Source organism: Bombus vosnesenskii, unplaced genomic scaffold (assembly GCF_011952255.1).
Source record: "Bombus vosnesenskii isolate JDL3184/JDL3185 unplaced genomic scaffold, Bvos_JDL3184-5_v1.1 scf7180000013265, whole genome shotgun sequence".
In the NCBI taxonomy this organism is placed as follows: Eukaryota; Metazoa; Arthropoda; class Insecta; order Hymenoptera; family Apidae; genus Bombus; species Bombus vosnesenskii.
This window is the reverse complement of record NW_022882925.1, coordinates 730,430-753,930: the sequence shown is the minus strand read 5'-3', so window position 1 is coordinate 753,930 and position 23,501 is coordinate 730,430. Positions and strand designations below refer to the sequence as shown.

The 23,501-nt window shown below is 38.6% G+C and overlaps 1 protein-coding gene across 5 annotated transcripts in view; it reads left to right on the top strand.

The window, feature by feature from the left end:
* The window catches only part of LOC117242000 (tubulin polyglutamylase TTLL4-like), a 237,684-nt gene that overhangs the window by 201,778 nt on the left and 12,405 nt on the right, over positions 1-23,501 (top strand). Inside the window, exon 1 of one of the 5 annotated variants that reach the window (XM_033508331.1) lies at positions 12,794-13,384. The exons of 3 other annotated variants lie outside the window; for them this stretch is intronic. The gene's annotated coding sequence lies outside the window, so the exon portion shown is untranslated. Of the gene's footprint in view, positions 1-12,793; positions 13,385-17,405; positions 17,619-23,501 lie in introns of those variants that run through there. One more of the 5 variants, XM_033508340.1, reaches the window with a different exon arrangement.

Sequence of the window (23,501 nt, the reverse complement as noted above, 5' to 3'; positions counted from 1 at the left end):
GGGGAAATGGAAGGCCTGCGAGGCCCTTCGTCAGTTCTGGCCGTTTCAACACGGGAAGACTCCGATCGACCGGTTCCCACGAAACGGAGACACACCACCTGTGCGTCGGAATGAGGACGAACAACCCTCCGTGCAAACGAGCAATCGTCGAGGGGACGTGTCATGATTTTCGAGCCTAATTTCGGCGACGCACCCGGCTTACAGCAGGGTGGGGGCGTTAAATCATTCGCTACGGGTTACAAGATTCGCCCCTTTACTTCTATTCAAGCTGTCACACAGGGTTTCACGTGATTGAGACAATCGCGGAGAAATAACATTCTGCTTCCCTTCGCTTTTTTGCATCGTTGAGGGATAGGGTTTTTTATTTAGTTTAACTTGAAGCGTTTAGTATTCGTAATGTTTATAATTGAGAATATAATACGAATATTTGTGACGTGTTTTTATTTTATGAATCACATATGTTTCCAATTCATCGAGTTAATGTTTTTGCTCTACTACGATTGAATTGCTCTACTACTATTTTGTTACTCGACGAACTAGTTTAACTTGAAGCGTTTAGTATTCGTAATGTTTATAATTAAGAATATAATACGAATATTTGTGACGTGTTTTTATTTTATGAATCACATATGTTTCCAATTCATTGAATTAATGTTTTTGCTCTACTACGGTTGAATTACTCTACTACTATTTTGTTACTCGACGAACTAGTTTAACTTGAAGCGTTTAGTATTCGTAATGTTTATAATTAAGAATATAATACGAATATTTGTGACGTGTTTTTATTTTATGAATCACATATGTTTCCAATTCATTGAATTAATGTTTTTGCTCTACTACGGTTGAATTACTCTACTACTATTTTGTTACTCGACGAACTAGTTTAACTTGAAGCGTTTAGTATTCGTAATGTTTATAATTAAGAATATAATACGAATATTTGTGACGTGTTTTTATTTTATGAATCACATATGTTTCCAATTCATTGAATTAATGTTTTTGCTCTACTACGGTTGAATTACTCTACTACTATTTTGTTACTCGACGAACTAGTTTAACTTGAAGCGTTTAGTATTCGTAATGTTTATAATTAAGAATATAATACGAATATTTGTGACGTGTTTTTATTTTATGAATCACATATGTTTCCAATTCATTGAATTAATGTTTTTGCTCTACTACGGTTGAATTACTCTACTACTATTTTGTTACTCGACGAACTAGTTTAACTTGAAGCGTTTAGTATTCGTAATGTTTATAATTAAGAATATAATACGAATATTTGTGACGTGTTTTTATTTTATGAATCACATATGTTTCCAATTCATTGAATTAATGTTTTTGCTCTACTACGGTTGAATTACTCTACTACTATTTTGTTACTCGACGAACTAGTTTAACTTGAAGCGTTTAGTATTCGTAATGTTTATAATTAAGAATATAATACGAATATTTGTGACGTGTTTTTATTTTATGAATCACATATGTTTCCAATTCATTGAATTAATGTTTTTGCTCTACTACGGTTGAATTACTCTACTACTATTTTGTTACTCGACGAACTAGTTTAACTTGAAGCGTTTAGTATTCGTAATGTTTATAATTAAGAATATAATACGAATATTTGTGACGTGTTTTTATTTTATGAATCACATATGTTTCCAATTCATCGAGTTAATGTTTTTGCTCTACTACGGTTGAATAGAACTGTTTTGTTATTCGACGAACTTGTGACAACGACAATATCCAAATCCACGCCATTCCATGCCACCTGACAGCGAACCATTAGGTTTTCACTTGACCTTTGCACATGGCACAACATTGCACTTTCCCCATTACGTAGGGCAATCAGGGTCCTCCCCTTGCCCCTCAAAACCTACAAACGTAATATATAAAAACTGCAAGCATTCGACCACGTGACTAGTCTTGAGTGTTGCGTACAGTTTGGCCGTGATTTGAACAACTATTTTAACTTCGCTACTTCATTGTAATATTATACTTAATCATTTTCGTGAATAAAAGCCTAGAAAATTATAAAAGCACAGTCAAGTTAAGCTTACTCCTTTTTTATCATTAATTTCACGTGATAAACTCTTCGTGGCCAGATTTTGCGATTCTTCAACGGGAAGACAGATTAAAAAGTATCTTCTAAAGTGATAGAGAGGCTTTCAATGTTGATGTAACCAACGATATTTATTATTGCAATAGTTTTTGATATATATAATTTAGATTTATAGCAGAAGATAGCAATTGTTGCTTCTAATTACCAATCCATGGTTAATTTTTGCATACTTTTCCTGCAAAATCGACCAAAGTATCGTTGCGTTTACGAGCGATAACGCACGCGTTGTTTCTACTCCTGCAAACCGTGTCATCGTTCTCTGTCTACATCATCAAATTACAAATCGCTTGGATCTCCTGAAAGATACGTAAACTCGACTCAAGCCCCGTATCGCTCATCGGAGAAAAGACATCCCTCAACAAATTAACCTCTTACCCATGTACCCGGTGTTATAATTCAGAACCGCCCTAAAGTCTGCGTCTGACCGCGTGGATATTCTTTTAATGGGGAAACTAAGGAAGAAAACGTCGGGATAATTAAGACTCGAAACGCTAATGGACGAAAGAGGAGGAGTCGAAGGGGCAATTGGAAGCGGAAAGCGGCGGTGTGTTCTTTTTTTTTTCTACAAAAGATGTGGCGCCGCGTGTTCGAGGAACGAGAAATATCGTTCGTCAGTGGAGAACGATCGCGCCTGCGGCTCAAGTGCTTCATCGGGCCAACGTTCAACCGGTAGCAGTTGTTAATTAGTCCGCTGCTCGTTTAGATTCACCGATCAGCCAGCGAATGAAATTAAAAAGAAAAAGGAAAAAAGAGGATATTTCAAAAATCATCAGCCGACAGCGTGCAGCGTTTTATGAGCTTCTTTTTATCTATAAAGAGCCCCAAGGACAACTTGTTCCGCATAATCTGGCCAGTCTGTGGTATTATTCGCGATCCAGCTGATTCCAGCTGGAATTTCTCATCGTGATCAATTTGCAATTAATTAATCGTTCGATGGATCGATAAGCTTCGAGGGATGAGATTGGAAAAATGATTTGAAAGATGATAGAGATGATAGGAAGATAGATGAAGTTAATTGGTTACGCTAGCCGCTGCGGTAATTTGCTTTCCATCTGGCTACGATAGCAGCTTGTACCATTTTTTACCGTGTTATTTACGGAATTTTGTTATGCTAATTTTATGAACGTTATATACGGGTGATACAGATAATTAGGAGGATAGATAATTCGTATGATAATTCTTTGTTGCGATGTTTGATTTATTTTTGTTAAATACGATGAAAGCTAGTTTTCTTGGCATTTTACGCACCACGTAATGTGTTGACGCGTGGGATTTGTAGCCGATACACGTAATTTCAATGCTAATTCGTCGTGCAAAAAAAGGCTGCAACTTGTGGTAGATCTCGATCGCTCGATTTTTTAATAATTCTCACCTTCTACATTCACTTTCGTTAATTACATCGCACTATGCGAAGATTTCACACGAAAACACGATAAATCGCATCTTCCATCTTTTATAGAGAAACAATTATAAAGTTCAGTATTTACATTGTTATCAACATCCTTATCATACCCATATTGCCGAAAACTTCTTTTCATTTGATTCTGAATCTCACGTATTTCTCCTATATTCCTTCTAACTTCAAAAATAAATATATATTGAAAACTATTCAAATATTCTTTGCTCTAATTAAATTTCTAATAGACCCAACAGATTCCTTTTACTTTGCTCTATTTTATGTTAAAATACCACTTGTTAAGGCTGACGCTAAAATCAAAAAGTCAAGAATAATAATAGTAAGAGGATAAGGTCTTCTTACTATTTAGGAATAGGCCGTGTTCGTCCTATGATAATCTGCATGCGAATTCTGTGCATTTTGTTCGTACCTTTCAGTTTCCTTGCGAAATTCATAAAAATCCGCCTTCTAGTAACTAGAAGCATTCAACTTCTACGAAAGATCGTCGATCCCTGGCGCGATTTCGCAGTGACCATCGTCAAAAGCCAATGGTGGTTCGCTGGGAACCGTCGAGGAGGCAGCATCGAACACCACGCCACGCCACGTTGTCGTACATGGCGAAAGAGTTAAAATTAAAGGTAGAAACACGCAGCCCCGACAGGGGACCGTTGTACGAGTAACCTTTCAGTCAACATCGACGTTAATTCGAGTCGTACGGTGTATACGCGAAGCAGGTGGCCCGAAGAGGAGGAACTGGACCGAGGGAACGATGAGACGCGATTACCGCGAATATAACGGTACGCGGGCGCCGGTGATGGAGAAAAATGTGAACCGCGAAAATTGCAGCCCTCCGCGGAGCCCTCTCTCTCTCTCTCTTTTTTTCTCTGTCTTTCTCTTCCACATTATTTCTTCCTTTTCTTTTCCATTTTTTCTCTTTACTTGCCATTTTCTCTTCCCCATCTGTTCCTCTTTTCTTCTCTTTCTCTCCTTTCCATTTTTTTCTCTTTTCTTCGCCTTCCCTCTTTCTCGTCTTTTTCTTTTTACTTCCCTTTTATTCTGATAATTTTTCGCCGTTGGTCGGCCGCGATGATTCGATAAGTCGTTCGGCGATTCGTTCTGCCACCCTGTCGCCGAGACATCCTGGCAGAGAGCAGGTGTAATCCCCGTAGCTGGGCCACGGGGCGCATAATTGAGTCGAGCTAAACAGGTCACGCGGTCATTTCGATGTTTATCGAAGCGAAGGGCCTCGCGTGATACCCGCTGTTCTTTCTTTCGCGTGTCTCGTCCTTTGCGCACTGTTAAATTCCGATTGAATGGAGAACGGTTTCGTCCCATTTCCAAACCGATTCTCTCGCACGAATCTTACAGATCTTCCGCTATTGTCCGAGGTTTCTTTCAGACGGTTGATCTTGCGGGCTGTGACAGAAAAATGTCGTTCCATTGGTTTCTGAAACGTGTCGAGGTACCTAAAAGCTGCGAACTTTTATTCTTTTACTGTTGAAGTTTAGTAACTCGATATCTATCATTTTGTCAAGATGTCAATAAGATGGATTGTTTAATTCCTTATACAAAATGTATCAATGTGCGTAAACTGCTCGTTTTGTGAATTAAATCGATCAGTCAAGAATTAAATCGATCAATCAATTACCGCCTAATGACAAAATCCGCAATCACTTAATTGCCAATCCAATAAACGATTCGCTCAGCGGTCACAAGATAAATTAACTGCATGAATTAAAATACGTAGACGAATGATCGTTATAGACATCATCTTTACAAATTTCCCTTGTCACTTGCAACTACTTCTTCTATCTTCTCGTGATAAATTCATTTACGAGAACGAGACTTTTTTTCGTAAGACGTGCAATGCTAATTATAGTAACTTTTTAAAAAGCGGTCACACAGAAGCTGTGATCGGTATGACTTGTGAGAGGATTAAATGTAGAAAAATGAATTTCCAACAGATTCTAAACGATTCCTCGAGTTTTGATGAAAGAGTTGACGTGAATTAGCAAAAAGTAGCAATTCCACCCGCTACACGAGTTGATGCAAGCTTCAGCATGCGCGTAAATTTTACGTAACCGCGACAGATTGCCGTTGGCAGATCGCGCGCGTGTTACGACGATTTAAAAGGAGGTTCCTTCGCTCTCTTTTCGTCTCGTGATTAATTGGTCTCGTGCGACTATGTCCCAGCCGCGTGTTCCCTTGCACGCGTCGTTGCGTAAGCTGTTCGAGACAGTCTTACCACTCAATCTGAGACTCAGGTGAAAGTCACTATAAGCATCGAGGTCTGGCATCGAACAAGTGATTTTTGACGACGTGGAAATCGGCCAGCTTCTGATAATTAAATCGAGGCACCGTCTGACAGCCATCGTGCCACGGAAGTCGACCGGTTCTACGAATGAAAAATCTGCTCGTTGTGTCCGATTGCGGACAACTTCAAAGGAATCGTGGACCCGTCGTTACGGGACATTTCAACTTTTATGCGTAAGCAACGTTATTCTTTGGAAATTTCGCGATTAAAATTAAAGAGGAAATGTAATTCTTTGGAAATTTCATGATTGAAATTGAAAAAAGAAAGGAGGACGTTCTTTATCCTTCGTCTGTTTCTCCGTTTACGAAGCTTCACTGTTGGAGACAAAAAAAAAAGTTTTTTAATTTTTCATATCCTTTTTATGTTATTTATCTTTCTTTCTTGAATTTAATTCCAATTAAGATCGAGTTCTAAAGAAGCTTCTTTAAATTCCAATAATTTCCATCCACCGATTCAACATCCTTTGTAGACGTTTTATTGGAAGAATGTTAATTATTGGTATTATCGTTTCAGTGTGTAGCAAGATTCCTTTTCACACACGTCTGACGCGCCATAGTGTTCGTAAGAACGCAGTGTCGCATATGTGACATGCATAGTTTATCATTGTCTGATCGTACAAATAAATCAAGTCTACACTGAAGTACCTTAACGATAGCAAAGTATCACACATGTGTCTCATTATATAACATGTTTGTGTCTTCGATACATGTTACGCATACAATTTTCCGACGCATTATCATAACAAATGATAAAATTCTAGAATATTATAAACATTAGTGACCCAATGACATCCGTGACCCATGGACAAGTTTCCTAGCCATATTAAACGTAGCTATTTAGCGTTGTGTATAATTAAACGATCAAATACATTTGCTGCGTTATTTCTTCGATATTTCCAAGAAAGCGATGATCGTTCCTGGAGTGAAATTATTTTTGCAAAGGGTGAATCGACCGCTACAAGATATCAGGACATGTGACATGGCAAATTATTGCCTTTCATCGCTGAAACGGCAGACAAAAAGACAACTTTTTAACAACACAATGCTGCTATTCATATGACCGACACTGTAAAAAAAAAACTGGTTTCACGTTTTTTCGCAATGGAATTATTTAACATGGACAGCATCGTGTCTTAATCTGAACGCCATCGACAACCCGTGGGGAATTCCAGCGAGAAGAGTTTACGACTAGGGAAAGCCACCTATAGGGAATATAGTAGAATTTAAAAACAGACTAAAACCCGCGAATGTTCAGAACGAAATTCTAAACAAGTTAGCGGATAGTGTACCTAACAGATTCAATCAAAACATAGCAAACAAAAATAAAGGAAAATTCATTAAACGTTGAATAAAAACGTAACAAAGTTAAGGTCGAGTTTATATCTCCTGGCAGCCGAAAATACAGAAGAAACAAGAGAAACTTACGTTTTCTGCAAACTTCAAAAGAAGACAACTTTTGTGCTTCAGTTTCACTGTACATTATATTCGGCTGGCAATTAAATGATTGCGGATTTGTCAATACCACCTAATGACAAAATCCGCAATCACTTAGTTGCCAGCCCAATAGTATGAAATTATACAAACGAGTCTGTCAACTTTTCTTTCCATGTTGTAATCAAAGTGTTTCATTGTACATTATATTGGGCTGGCAATTAAATGATTGCGGATTTGTCAATACCAGCTAATGACAAAATCCGCAATCACTTAGTTGCCAGCTCAGTAATATGAAATTATACAAACGAGTCTGTCAACTTTTCTTTCCATGTTGTAATTGTTTCACTGTACATTACATTCGGTTGGCAACTAAGTGATTGCGGATTTTGTCATTAGGTAGTATTGAGAAATCCGCAATCACTTAGTTGCCAGCCCAATAGTATGAAATTATACAAACGAGTCTGTCAACTTTTCTTTCCATGTTGTAATCATAGTGTTTCACTGTACATTACATTCGGTTGGCAACTAAGTGATTGCGGATTTTGTCATTAGGTAGTATTGAGAAATCCGCAATCACTTAGTTGCCAGCTCAGTAATATGAAATTATACAAACGAGTCTGTCAACTTTTCTTTCCATGTTGTAATTATATTGTTTCACTGTACATTACATTCGGTTGGCAACTAAGTGATTGCGGATTTTGTCATTAGGTAGTATTGAGAAATCCGCAATCACTTAGTTGCCAACCCAATAATATGAAATTATACAAACGAGTTTGTCAACTTTTCTTTCCACGTTGTAATTATATTGCTCCAAAGATTGTTTCAACGTTTCTTCGACAAATTTAAAAATAGGATCGAGTTTGTAATTATCCACGGCAGTGTAGCGTAACTATATTACACGACACGCGTAATCCTCTGACACGAGCTTTAAAAATTCTTCAAAGAGTAAACCCTTTAGCCTTCGTCAAAGCGATTCAACGGTGATCGCTTGCATCATCGGTAATTTAGATACTCGCGGCGAGAGATCTCACCATTTGATCCTTTCCACGGACTTGCACGTTCGAATTAACATTTATCCATATCGAGGATGACGGACGTGAACCGAATAATCCTCGACTCACGAAGCCGCTCTCATTCGAACCGAAAGGTATCGCGTTCTGAAAATAAACATCCATTAACGGCGTGAAGAAGTAACAGCATCGGCTCTTTTTGCTTTCACAGGTGTTTGCTACGCGATCGTGGCGTTAACGCCAAGTCGATTAAAAGACCGCCTCCGTGGCCCTTGATGAGTAGGAAGAGAATCCGTTCGACTTAATGCCCGATTATTCAGCGCGCAAACGAGTCGGAAACATCGATGCTGGCCATCTTCCCGGTCATTAATCCAATGCGGTAATGAAGTCGATGGAAAAAACGGACAGACGAAGAAGAGAAAAAAGTAGAGTATCCGAAGATGCTCACGAAAACGATCGTTTCATGACTCATGCAATCGTGCACGTGTTTCTTCGCGGTTTTATCGCTGTCGTAATTTAATTACTTCATAGATGAAATTATCGAATATCCGCAATTGCCTTGGCAAAGTTTTTTATTATCATTTTATTAGCATTTTTTATTACCAGACACGGGCAACGTTTACGCAAAAATTCATATTTTTGTGAGCAGAGGTATAATGAAGTTTGAACAGTCTCTTAAATGCTATAATAATTAGGCTACGAGGTTTGTGCGTTTGTAGAAAATTGTAGGGAAATGTACCATTGCACGGAATACACGCAACTTGTATAAAAAAAAAGTATAGTGTTATCTATAGTGCTTGGTAGGTAAAAGAATTTCCTATCGAAAATTTACTGTTTTAATTATACGTTCAAAGATGTGAATTTGCATAAAATCCACAGTCTGATAAGAATTATTTTATTTTGCGTCAAGCGTATTTCCTTTGAATTTATTTTCTTGCAAATTATTTACAAGAACTCTGCTATTAAATTTGCAATTATTTCTTATTCTATATTTCTTTATTCTACTTATTACTACTTATTCTACTATATTTAAAAAAGATTGTACGTATAATAGAAAGATATCTATATTATGAAATTTGAAACAAAATATATTCTTCGAACGAAGAAGCTATCGAAATTCATAACAAGATTCGTAAAAGTGAGAACTCGACGTGAGTCTATCTGAACGTAAAAGTAATTACTATGCAGGAATCGTATTAGTACCCGCATACCACAATAAACAGTATACCTTTATCTTTATATTTTTTCCGAAATAACCAGATTTTCCCGATTTATCCGTCAAGGTTCCAGTGCAAGCTGTTTCCTACAAATCTCGTGACAAGTTCGATGGCAACGGATTAAATCCGGACGCATAAATATTTGTCTGCTAGTTTGTAAACGACCGGTATAATGGAACGTTTCTGAATGTTTCTGTGTCGTCATGGTTTAATCCGTTCATAATTACCACCAGTTCTTCGCTGCAATATCGGACAGACTAATTTATGTAACTTTTTAACGACTCAACTCATCCGAGAAAATCACGAGGTTTTCAAGATTACTTTGGTTGACCATTTACGTTTGTACGTATAAGAGTTGCTTATTAAATGGAAAAGTGATAAAAATGGATGAAATATCGCAGAAGCGTTTCAAAAGTGGTGTACACGGCTCAAACACGTTTTCCAGGAAAAGTAAAAAAATTATTTGCAAGCTTATAAAAATGTAGTTTATTAGCAACAAGCACGCACTCTGACAAGCATCGGACAAATATTATTTTTGCAATCGAAGCTTACGTCGACGAAGAAAATAAATTTATACAATAATTGTTGCTCAAAATTCATCGAAAACTTTTCTTTTTCAAAATTATTCTTTTCATCTCCTCTGGTAGATAACAGACCTTATTGTGTAAAATAAAATTATTTCGTTTCGATGGTTTGCAACATATTATAAAATAAATCCGTGACACCGTTGAATAATTGCAATTTAGAGGACTACGCTTTTCCGTATGCTGTATCGCGTTGACACGACCAAAGTTGACATTCGTGAACCGTGAAAAATCTAAAGCAACCGTAACGAATCCACTTAACCCACTGTATCGTTCGACCTAACCCTTTCGACGTTCAGCTAGTCGATAACAATCGCACGCTTCCATTCAAGCATAGCCCGAGTGACCCATTTACCGTAACGCCTATAGGCGTTCACAGCACGCTCTGCACTTTTAGCGAACGAATTCTCCGCTGCAAAAAGTGCACGTCGACCGAAACTTCTCTGAATCGTTAACGGAGAAACTTGATCTAATATACGTGTACCGAATGCCGACAGGATTAGAACAATAGTTTGATTAAATGAAATGAAGCGAGATTAAATCGAATTAAATCTAATTAAACGAACGCGAACGACGCAAATGCAAATGCTATGTGTTACGTGACAAATATTGTGAATTATTTATCAGATATGCCATTGTTTCAATAAAAAGAGAATATACATGTTGCAACGAGTCTGCCTTTGCTAGAATCAAGCAAACATTAACACATTTGCATTAGTTCACGAATGGATCGTCAATTCTTATTCTCTCGAAGGAAACCACGCGATTAGCTAATATTTTATAAAGAAACAAAGACTGACTATATAAAATAAAGAAACGGTATGATAAATCAGCAATTTGCAATAATTAGAACCAATTATTTATTGAAATAAACGAATTGCAGAAATTACTTTAAATAAACTATTAAATTATTAACTAAACCACGCGATTAGCTAATATTTTATAAAGAAACAAAGACTGACTATATAAAATAAAGAAACGGTATGATAAATCAGCAATTTGCAATAATTAGAACCAATTACTTATTGAAATAAACGAATTGCAGAAATGACTTTGAATAAACTATTTAAATGAAACTAATTAAATTTAGATATAAACTTTTGTTATATATTTTGATATAAAAATGTGTAATAAATTGTGTCGTAAAATGAGCTTACTTTCAAATATGCGAGGAAAAAGGTACTCAGAAGCCTCGACAAGATATTAAATTTAATTATAGCAATGTTTAATAGACGCTTAGATAAATACGTTTTAATCCAACGAAGCTATCAAAAGTGGTGTAGAAACGTGTGAATGGAGAATTAGAACACTGAGATGTAAATAATACGCAGTTAGTAAATACGACGCATCTCGAGCAAGGTAACGCGTATTAACGTCGAGATTTTCGACAGTAGAATAGCACACAGCGTCACAGACACGCGCCGCGAATTCGGTGGGGTGATGTTAGAAGCATGCACGAACAGAAGTCGAACGACTTCCTGGAAAATTCTGATAGCGTAGAGAATGTTTACGAAAGAACATTTTCAACCGTGAGAATATTTACGTATACATCGTCTAACGTGCATGCATTCTACTATGTTTGCTATTTAAGTATCACCGCATGTATTAATATCGCATGTTTAACTATTATCATTTTTGTGGTTTATAATTCACTCTCGAGATAAGGTAGTCGTCAAGTGATAAAACGATTCTAGAAAATGTCACAATTACGAGCAATTGTTAATAAACATTCTGCGTGATTATTACTCACGTAACTACGACGAGTAGAATTCTCGCTAAAGAATTTACCATCGATACGTCAGTACGTTAATCGCTAGACGCTTTTATGAAAAATAGCATACTAATCACCAAGTATCATACCGCTACTTATCGCGTTAACAACGTCACCTATTCACGATACGAAGCAAGAACAAAAAAAATTAATCGATTAATCTGCGAGGCGCTGTTTCCCACACGCAACCATCCAAGCGTCCCTTTAACCCTTTTAACCTTCGCTCGCTTCCCACAAAAAGATTTACACACAATTACCGATTACCATACCACGGCTCGTCCAAACGCAATCTTACGAGCAACGCCGTCTATTCGCAGCACCAAACCAATCTCCCAAGATCGGAAGAAATTAACCATCTTCGAAACACCATATATCAAACGCAACAACTCGAGAGTCACTCTGAAGGAACTCTACTCTTCTACACCTTCCCCGCTTCGTCGTTCGCATAGATTCGGATTATGAAGGATCCAGCGCGATGTCAGTCTGGAGAATCTGCCGTATAAAGGGGAATCATAAGGAGGAAGAAAGCAAAAAGAATACAAGGAAAAAAAGTAGCGAGCGAAGCAAGGAAGAAAATAAGGAAAGGGGATCGTCGGTCGGTGTGTTGGGCAGGGTGCCGACCGAGATGTGGGCAACAATATGGCCCGTGCTCGGTACAATAGCCTCGTATTATGTGCACAACAAGCGGCAATGGGGCCACGCTAAGGTTACATTACCGGGCCAGGTTGGCTCCTCTTCTCTTACAAAGAGGACTCACGGCTCGGTGCACAATGCGACCATCCAAGTGCAAGAAAGATACGAGACTCCTCTCTCTGTGTTCCCACATAAAGAGCATTCGCGTGTATGTGTATTTGGCAAGCGTATCAGCATACGTATACACGTAACGTACACTGGTACAGTGGTGTGCGCATGCACAAAGGCCACGCAGACGGTTGCGAACGCGTGTTCCTTGCACGTGGTGGGGACGTTCAGGGCTTCCTCAGGCCTGAGAATCTTCCCACGTTTCTCGTAGCACGAGCCAAGAGTGTACAAGCGAGGAATTTCGGAGGCGAGGCGGCTACCCATTCTGCGGTGAAAGAAGAAGAGAAAGAAAGGAAGGGAGAGAGAGAGAGAATCGTGAACCTTGCGTCGGGGGTTCGCCATTCGACGAGGATGGGCGAGTCGAACGACGCGCGATTTAAAGCGAGAACGAACGATCTACAAGCGCTTTCGGTGCGAGAATGAAGAAGAGGGAGACGAGGAACAGTGCGGAACCGTTTCGTATACCAGCACGTTCCGAATTAGCGTCGCTGAACTGTTGCCGATGGTGGTGCGCCGGGTCGCTGACTACTCTTCTTCTTCCACCTTCTCTGCCGTGATACCGTGTCCCGGCCTGATTGTCTCGGTATATAGTAACACCGAACGTTAAACCAGAAGAGGGAGAGCCGAGCGGATCGAAGACGCTCTGCTGCTTTTTCGGTAAACATGCTGTTCCGGCGTTCGATGCCTCCTCGTACGTGCACTGGCTTCGTTGGACGATATTGATTGCCCCTTTCAGGTAACTCACTTACTTAGGCTCCTCTCTCGCGCTCTCCTTCTATCGTGCTCGTTTTCTTTCCTTTTTTTTTTTTTTTATTCTTTGTCTCTTTTCGTCCACGCAGTTAGTCACGCATCTTGCATCTTTCTGCAACCTGCATATACCATTTTTGAATATTTTTGGATATTTTCGAGTACTCGGAGAAAGGTTCGAGCTACTGTTATAGTCTTCGAAGTTTAAAGGATATTTCATTTTTGTATGGTTACTTAGGAGAGTCTTTGTACACTTTATGAAAGGGAAATATACCAACGGTTTAGACAAATGATTTATGCAGTATTTATTTATTGGCAGACGAAGCAACAATTTTGAATGATCGATTGTTAAACATTTTATTGCCCGATCATTCGAATGGAATTTAACATACGATGAGAATGTCTATGGAAACGTGACGATACGTATTCTTAGCTATATGTACGCTGCAATATTAAATACTTAAACACAAATATTTAAAATACTTAATGCTTATACTAAAAAGATTTAAGTCTATTTGTTATATATACGTAATACGTAAATCCCCAGACAAAGGGGATTTGGATTTACTAGTTACGTAAGAATCTTATCCTTACTTAAAGGATATATCTATCACATCACATAAATTTTACGACTTCAGAAAAATCCCTCTACTCTACCTCTACTTCAAATAGAAGATGAGAAGGAGAGCAACCAACAATTTTTTAAAAGATCTGAATTGAAACATCCCTTCGAAAAACGATATTAACAAGTACCATTCACACATATACGATATTACAAAGTAGAGGATTAAATAATGTACAAATTGATTAATTTTTAATATTTCAACAAAGTTCTTCCTAATTTTAGAAAATTATATTCTTGGAAAATGGAAGAGAAATGAATCGATCCTTCGAAACATCTAAATTGGCATATCCCGTTAAAAGACGATATTAACATTGTACCAACTATCGCCTCACTCGATATTATTATACAGGGTGGTTGGTAACTGGTGGTACAAGCAGAAAGGGAGTGATTCTACGCGAAAAAAGAAGTCGAAAATATAGTATAAATTTTTTTTTTAATTTTCTTCTTTTCTCTTTTTTTTTTTTAATTTTTCCATCGAGACAACTATCTACAGTGAGATCCGTTATAACGTACCGCACGCGTACCGAGCGGAAATTCAAAATCGATTTTCTCGAAAACAAAGCCTCGAACGAAAAATGTTTATTCTATATTTTCGACTTCTTTTTACGCGTAGAATCACCCCCTTTCCGCTTGTACCACGTTACCAACCACCCTGTATAATTCACCTATTCGCCAATTTTTAATATTTCAACCTATTCCCCGAGCGTTTATTCTGTACGTATATAGCTTCTGGCGATATAATTTCGAGAAGTTATACTGGTGTAAAATAAAAGGGAAACGAGTCGATCATTCGATAGATCTAAATTAAAATAGCTCGTGGAAAGAAGGGAAGAATAAAAGCGCCTGGCGAAGAAGAGGTTTGAATCCGATCGGCCGTTAGCATAGTATCACATCACTGCAGGGTCGTTAATACGATTAATAATAACGCAAGCCAGTGTGTCTCGATGATACCGGCGTGCCATCGCGGATAACGCTCGTTTTGTTCAGCTTAACAGGCACACGGTCGCGTGGACGCGCGCGCGCGACCAGCCACCACATCCGGCTCGGACGACCAATCAGTGTAATTATCCTACCGGTCTCTCTGCTGCTACGCACTCATGGTAATGCCTCGTTTTCGACGTCGCGTCGGCAGCATTATATCAGTCGACCTGGAAAAAGAATCGCGTTTCATCGCGATCCGAACGTTTAAAACCCTTTCAGTGGAGATCTCTTAGTCCGGGATCGTTCTGTCACGATGAAATTAATGACGACGCGTGCACCTGTTTCGCGATACCGCGTTTAACTGCAAATTGATGTATCTGCGCGGTTTTATTGTAAGATCCTTCCCGGTTTTCAAGGAAAGGAAGTGAATGTAAACTTTATTTTTGATACTGAAATTATTGGAGTGAAACAAACGAGCGATTCGTAATTTTTCGTAGAAATTTTTACGAATTTACGATCACGTTCTGCTGGGAATTTTATTAATATTCTTTAAAAATCGTAGGAAACGACAAGTATCGTTCTATTGGTTTCTTCGATTTTAGTGCCGCTTTACGATTAACCCGTTAACGCCTGCTGTATTCGAAAAAGTTCACCCGATATATAGCATCGCGATAATTCCAGGCTTGAAATGGGCCTTTAATGGATAAATAAAGAATATTACGTAAGTTTTCGTAGAAAATTTTACGAATTTACGATCGCGCTATCCTGGGAATTTTATTAATATTCTTCAAAGATCGTAGGAAACGACAAGTATCGTTCTATTGGTTTCTTCGATTTTAGTGCCGCTTTACGATTAACCCGTTAACGCCCGCTGTATTCGAAAAAGTTCACCCGATATATAGCATCGCGGTAATTCCAGGCTTGAGATGGGCCTTTAATGGATAAATAAAGAATATTTTTATTCTAATGGCTAAACGCGGAGAGAACCTGTTAGGCTCCAAGATATAGTCAAACGATTTGGTTTTATAGTTATGCTTTGTGTTAATGAAAGATTTTTATATCTTCGATATTTTAATATTACGACGATGGAAAAATGGATGGGGAAGCATGCGTTCAGTTTTCGTGTCAAACAAATGAACAACTTTGATCATCGATCGATATACTAAATTTTAGATATACTACTTCCTTATGAAAAATAGAAAATATAGCTTATCGTCTTCTTCTTTGTCCTTTTTATAATTTATATACCTTTCCATACATCTTACATTCTAGTTTTATTGATGTGTCAGTGCAAGCCAAAGCCGTTTCTTCGCCACGAAGAAATTAGTAGCAAATGTACGTACATTTTAGTTTCTTTGAAACGAGTTTTATATTACAGACGCTGTTGTCTAGAAGCGTTAATTTATGCAGACTTTGATTTATACCGAGCAGTTAGAGATTTCTGTTAGTTTTTCTGTCTTCGTTTTAATATTAACGTTACATCGTCTGTACGTGTGTGATTAACGATGACGTTTCCTTTTTTTTTTTTTTTCTTTTAGACATTTTTCACCATTAATTCATCGATCTTTTGTTACTTTATACTCTGTTAACGTTTGTTGCGCAATATATTGGATCTTTTAAAGATTTTATTCCTCGTAGAAGCTTATGGCAGGTAGGCAATCGAAGTTTCCTTCTAAACGTTATATTCGATTCTTCTTCGTTCTCTGTAAAGATATTTCTCCTCGTTATCGATGTATCATCTTCTTGGAACCAGTGAAACATTAAGCAAGCGCAACATTGAGATATCGTAGTCGTCCGTAAAACGTTAAAATAAAATTGATCTTAAACTGGTTCGATTATAAGAATCACGAAACGCGATTCGAAGAAAGCCGTCGTTTTGATAAATTTCATCGCGTGATTCAGCTCGCAGTCCTACGTTTCTATTTTCAGATTTAAATTCATGCAAAGACGATTAGTCAGTCGATAACCGAGAATTCGAGTCGTAAAGTACTCCAATACTCCCGTTGCCTAAAAATTAACGCTCTTTCGATCTCACTTTCAATTGCACTTCCTCGAATTACTTTGCAGGAAAAATATTTTTCCGGAAACGATAGACGAATTACGTATCACGACGTTTTATTAACATTAGCATATCAACGCCGCGATCAACAAAATATCAGACATTGCGCGAGTCTAGAAGAGTCGTTACAGGCATCGATGTTTCATTTATAAAAAGCAAAATGAATCATCGACCCTCGATTAATAAGAACGTAGCAAGTACGTGCTCGTAATCGACGAATAGAAAAAGATTTTAAAATTAAATTTGCAACGATGATCGAGTGGGCTATTGATGCGGGCGCATTAATAATAAGTAGATGACACATCAGTACGCAGTTGACGAAATTATTTCAGCGTAACCGAGAAGTCCGGCACAATGCCAAAACGAACGCGAAAATATATTGTGGCGGCACCGGCACAATTGTATCGAACACTCGCGTGTCATAGATAATAGAGTGCAAGATAGGAGAGCCGAGACAGTGTTTCTTTATCTTTGGTTGCTCCTCTTGGTGCTCAGAGCGCGTACGATACCTGTGATATGTGTATTTCCATATTTATAGAACACTATTGTACGATACAGTGATAAATCGTCTATCTTTCAATTTCCTGACTGGCATTCGTCGTGGAAAAGATACGAAAGGTAATATACTTCCGAGTAATATTTCGATGATTTTTTAATATTTAACTCGCTCGACGAAGCTATTGATCGTGTACGTTTAACATCATCGAAGAGAATTTTTTAAGTTTATTTATAATTTCGCTTGGATGATAGGTGAATTTGTTTGGTGTCTATGTATTTTGTGTTTGTGTAGTATGCGTGTATTAAGCACACGTATATGTAAACTACGAGTTGCTGAAAAATGTGAGATACGTCGATACGAAGGTAAAACGCAGGTTATTATGTAACTGAGAAATAATTCCGCTGAAAGTGTCGACCTTGCTATTTAAAAGCAGATATTGCCATTCCTAGTTGGAGGAATCGAAAGATCGATATTTCGCTATACTCTCTCTTTCTCTCTCTCTCTCTGTAGCAACGATAATTTTACGCCTCGTGTTACTTTGTCAAAATTTTCTTTCGCTGTATTATCGTAGAAGCGATAACGACGCTTATACAGATTAAAAATGTCTTATCTTCGATCTCGAACTTTGAAGTAGAACAACGACACAGTCATGTCGAATGACATCGTAGGAAAAAATTAATACGTTTATGCTATATTTGTCCGTTGAATTCGTTAAGTGTAAATGCATTTTGTGAAAGTAATTTGTCTTTTGACGTATCTTACTTCATCAACTTTCTTTCGTCTATCAAATCGTGTCAAACCCGCCATTCTAATTTTTCAATTTAACGCACGTATAGTATATCGTCCAGCGTTGAAACCAGAATCCACGCGAAGAGAAATAGAATGAAAAATACGAGCGCCAAGGGATGAACTTCGGCTGTTTCATATTTTCGAAACAAACTCTATCAGCAATCTCGTTTTACAACAGAGACGTTTCTCTTGAAAACGATATACTGTCGTACAACGACTCGTAAAACGAAGCCGATCGCCAGTTTAAAAGTCCATCTCGTCCAGGTGTAGGAAAAAACAGCAGCGAAATTCTTTAACGAACGACAAACGGACACGATCGTTGCGGCCGATCCATGGCTCCACGAGATCGGCTTTCGCAGTTTAGAGGTAAAGCCTCGTAAATACTCGGCCGGCCCACTCGGACCCGTGTTTGGCCTATCGGCTTCCAAAAGGGCTAAACACCTCGTTAAGTCCCGCAAGCGAAACCTGTCCAAGCGGCCTGCGCCAGGGACGGGCTGCTGCTGGTCATTAAGATCGCACGCTTAATTCGAAAAATCGGCTGCCGAGCTGCACGATCCTGGCAACCTGGAAACCGGTTACTCATACCACAACCACGGCGAATCCTTTTCTAATGCCGGTCAAACGTGTCCCAAGAAAGTGAACCGGTCTTCTGTGGATCATCGGTGGTGCAAGCGGAGAACTTGGATTATCGTGCGTGCAATACACTTGGTGTTGTTTCTCCAGGGTTGTCTCATCCTAAGGGATGTTTAACGCGAGCTTGTCACTCGTACGAAATTCGTGTTGGATAGAGGGTAGAATGTGGTCTTTGGTTACGTTTCTGTTTTGTTCATTATTATCGGTATTATTACAGATCGCTACTGCTCGTGAATTTATGGAGAATTTGAAGAGCAGAAGTATCACAGAATGCATGTCACACGAAGATTATTCATGAAAATATGATTGTTTATAAATGCGATATGCGTAGTTACAGATGCATAAATTTCACGCTGACAGAATTAATGTTGCCTTTTACTGTGACAAAAACATGAGAAATTATGGATATTTACGTATGCTCGTATCTAAATATTCATATTTAAAATATTTATGAGCATAACTAATGGAACAGCACTTGAATAAAATATGTATTTCTTATGCACTGACGAACTCAAATTCGCAAATTCTATTGCACATTAATTTATATACGAGTAAGTCTGAAAATGCGCGCCAGTTACGAGATATTTAGCTCAACGTACAACGTACGTACTTCTCAACATCCAAATTTTCTACGATACTTTTGTCAAATTCGCCTAGCTATAATTACAAAACCATTAATTTTCTAGGAATTTCTCTAACAAAGAAACAAAGGACACCCTGCTATGCGAACTCCTGTTCTCTACTAATCTTTCATTAAATAACTTACAACTTCTGCACGCATTTTCGGATCAGTTTCAAACCTGACCAATGCAACCGAGTCGATCGTATCTCATTACGACATCAATGAAATTCGGAAAATATTTCGTCTCAGGTGCACGAGACGAACATAAAGCTTCGCTGTGATGAATATCGAAATAATTTCGCGAGCCAGTGTACCTCGTGCCAAATATTCTACTCAGCTGGTAACGAAGCTCGACCAGCGCGAAAGAGGACGCGTAGCGATCACGCGACTATTTCAATTGTTCCACATAGAGTAGAATAGAAACTGGTCCAGCGCGGTGAGGCGCTCGATCGGCACTCGGCTCCGCCAAGTCGTGATTCAGCGGCGCGGTCGGAAGCGGCGAGTGCCAGGAGTGGTGGCGACACGCGCGTACACGTGCTCCGCGTCGGTGGTATTCCAGTGAATCAACAAGTGTCGTGGCTCTAGCCGCGGCGATGCACCGCGACAACGCGTCGCCCGGATTCCGATAAACCGGTCAAAGCGACCAGGCTGTCGTCCGCTTAGCTTCTCCGCGTCGCAAAAACTACCGTCCCAGAGAACTCGTTCCTTATCGAAAATTCGATGTCGAGCGCCTGGCATGCCGACAAGTGCCACGTACTACTACACCGCGTCTCACGAGACGCTGCTTTCCCAGCGTCGTAAGATCCGCAGATCGCTAGATTAGATGGGAATGGTAGTGACGTATCGCGAAGATCGTTTAATCGTTTAATCGTCGAGATTAATGGGTAAAACTTTTTTATTTTGAAGTACGGAGAAAAAGAAGAGAATCAAAGAGAGTCGTCGTAAGATACGAAAAATAGGGACACGTTCTGCGAAATTATTCGGTTGGCAACTAAGTGATTGCGGATTTTGTCAATACTACCTAATGACAGTTGCCAGCCCAATAGTATGAAATTATACAAACGAGTCTGTCAACTTTTCTTTCCATGTTGTAATCATAGTGTTTTACTGTACATTATATTGGGTTGGCAATTAAGTGATTGCGGATTTTGTCGTTAGGTGGTATTGAAAAATCCGCAATCACTTAGTTGCCAACCCAATAGTATAGAGACAGAAAAAGTTAAGAAATGTACAGAAATTGTTAACATTGAAAAATATACGGTTTAAGCGGAAGATGAATTAAACGGAGAGTAGTATCGTTCGCGAGCATACGGATACTCCGATCGATTTCCAGAAACGATATTTGAACTTGGTCAAAGTGTACAAATTTATAGTTGGACGGCGATTTTGTACGCGTTTGTGAGACGTTTAACGATACAAAAGCCGCGAGATATCGTGGTATGAGAGACAAATAGATCGCATTTTGTTCGTTCTATAGAAATGTGTGTTTGCATGAATATTCACAGAGTAATTTGAATGTTAAACTCTGGAATACCTCGCATACCAATAGAAACGTAACGCTATTTTTATCAGTTTTGAAAATTGTTTAGGAAATAGCACAGAAATGAAGGAATCCGAAGGAAAAGGTTGTTGGTGAACCGACAGACAGTTAGTTTCACAGCTACAAGTGACAATATTATTATTGAACATTGATTTTTAAGAATTAATTTTATTCAAAATATTCTCTTAGACGCGAATGGAATTTACATTATAACTTGAGGAGTCAGTGGCTCTTGAGCTTCGTGCGTGAAACGTCTGGCTATGTTTTTTGTACTGGTTGGATCGTAACCTTTGGAAGGCTGGTCGTTAACCCTTTTCCTACGGTGCGCATAGTCGAAATTGTTTTGAGAAGGCATGTTATTAACATATTATCGTGTCTTAGGGATTCAAATGAACTTATGATATTTAATAAACTTCGTGACTAATTTATACCGCAGCTCTGAAAGAAAAATAAGGCGAAACAAAACCAGAAACGTTCAAGTTTTTAGCAAACATTTAACTTTTGCTAGTCTTTGTTGCGTTTTAAGCATTAATTATCAGAAACGGAAAAATGGACATCGAAGAACAGCGTACAATTTACATTGCGATATGAATTTACTTAATCGGTCGTTCCTTTTATCCTACTTTGCAACGTCGATAATTGTATAACAATATTTAATTGATATTTAGTTATCAGCCAGTAAAATCTAAGAAAGCCGTGTAATTTTTCCCCGAAATTGAAAATCTGCTTGTCCAAGTAACCCAGGGACGTCGCTTCCGTTACAGACTTCATCCAACAATAACAATTTAGTCAAAATAATATTCATCCACGATATTCATTAAAAGCATCTTATTTAATCAAAGAATCTTCATAATAATAACAATAATAACGTATCTTTAGCGGCCATTCGCATAATACACGTAGCCATAAACTGCGGCGAAGGACATTATACCGGTGTTCCGAAAGAGGCGAACGATTACCGCGAGCCAACGTTGCACGAACGTGTAAATTAAAAAAAGACGAATATTTCACGCGTTGCGACGGAATATTTCTTGCGAGCCAAACTATTTGACGAGTTAATTACCACATCGAGTGGCTGCCAAAGGAAATGGATTATTCGTTGAGCGATACACACCGAAGATATGACAATTTTTAATTAACCTCCGGCGAAAGCGTTTTCGTGAAAGTCGCAAAAAAATTGCCCACATTTTTCTTCTTTTCGTTCGAGTTACGTATTTCTGGATATCACCGACTATTTATTAAGAGGCCATCGTCCATTATCGATCGTGTTTGAAGCAAAAGTTAAGGCTCGTCGATGTTCGTTTCGTGTAATGAATAATCAATCAATCAACGCATTTCCCATGATAACAGTTTGACGTTGATTAACAAGTGTTTAAAGAGAAATAGAACGAAGAGATGGAAACGTGTAATGGCCTGTAACGTGTATTTCCACCGATACATACAGGTGTATGACACTTACATGACACGAGAAAACAGAGCACTATCAAAATCAGCAGATGGAGAGGGAAAGTGTTTCGCGAGTTTCTTCACGGCCATATGAAATTCAGGATATTTTATTCATGAACGACGATCTTAAAAATAAACCGGCTAGTTGAAAATTTAAAATGCTGAATGCTTGATTGCGTTGTGCTTCGCGAATATTCATTATCGCGGTATTTTTCAACGACTGTAAACGTTTTGAATAAAACTAAGAGATAATTGAGTGAAAAGAGACGAATTTACGATTTTATTCATATGCTCGTTTACCGCGAAGAAATAGCACAGCCAATAACAAATCTTAAAAAATGTTTATCATCTTTTGTTACTTTCCAATCTCTGGAATCTCATCTAAAAAAAATTCCGCCAAGATCAAACTCATCTCTTTCGATAAATTTCTATCGATAACTTCATGCGTTTACGGCTTTTCATATGCAAAACAAATTTGTTACTATTATACATTAATCTACTAGAAATATGTTAACGCGTAGATGGATTACTTCCAAAAAGAACGTAAAAATTCGTTCAAATTTGAAACAGCTTTCTTAAACAGCTTATCCTCTATGAATTAATACGGATCAAATATTAAACGCTTCTCCCACGTGGGCTGAAATTCTATCCAAAATCGCATCCGCGAGCGTATTCGCGCTCGCGCGATAGCATCACCAACAATATCGTTCTCGGCGGCGACGAGGAGCACAGAGGCTCGAACAAAAGCGACGAACAAGAGAAGCGGCCAGAAAAAGCAAGAAAAAGCAAGAAGAAGAAGTAGAAGACGAGGCGAGCAGTAGCGGAAGAGAAGAGCGAGAGAAAGAGAGGCTGCGGGAGAAAGAGCGGGAAGATTGGAGCGTATCGCGCGGGTCGTCCTCGTGCTGGTCGCGCGTCATGGCGTGTGCTCGCCGCTTCTTTTTTCCCCTGGTCTTGACTGCCCTGCGCCCCGTA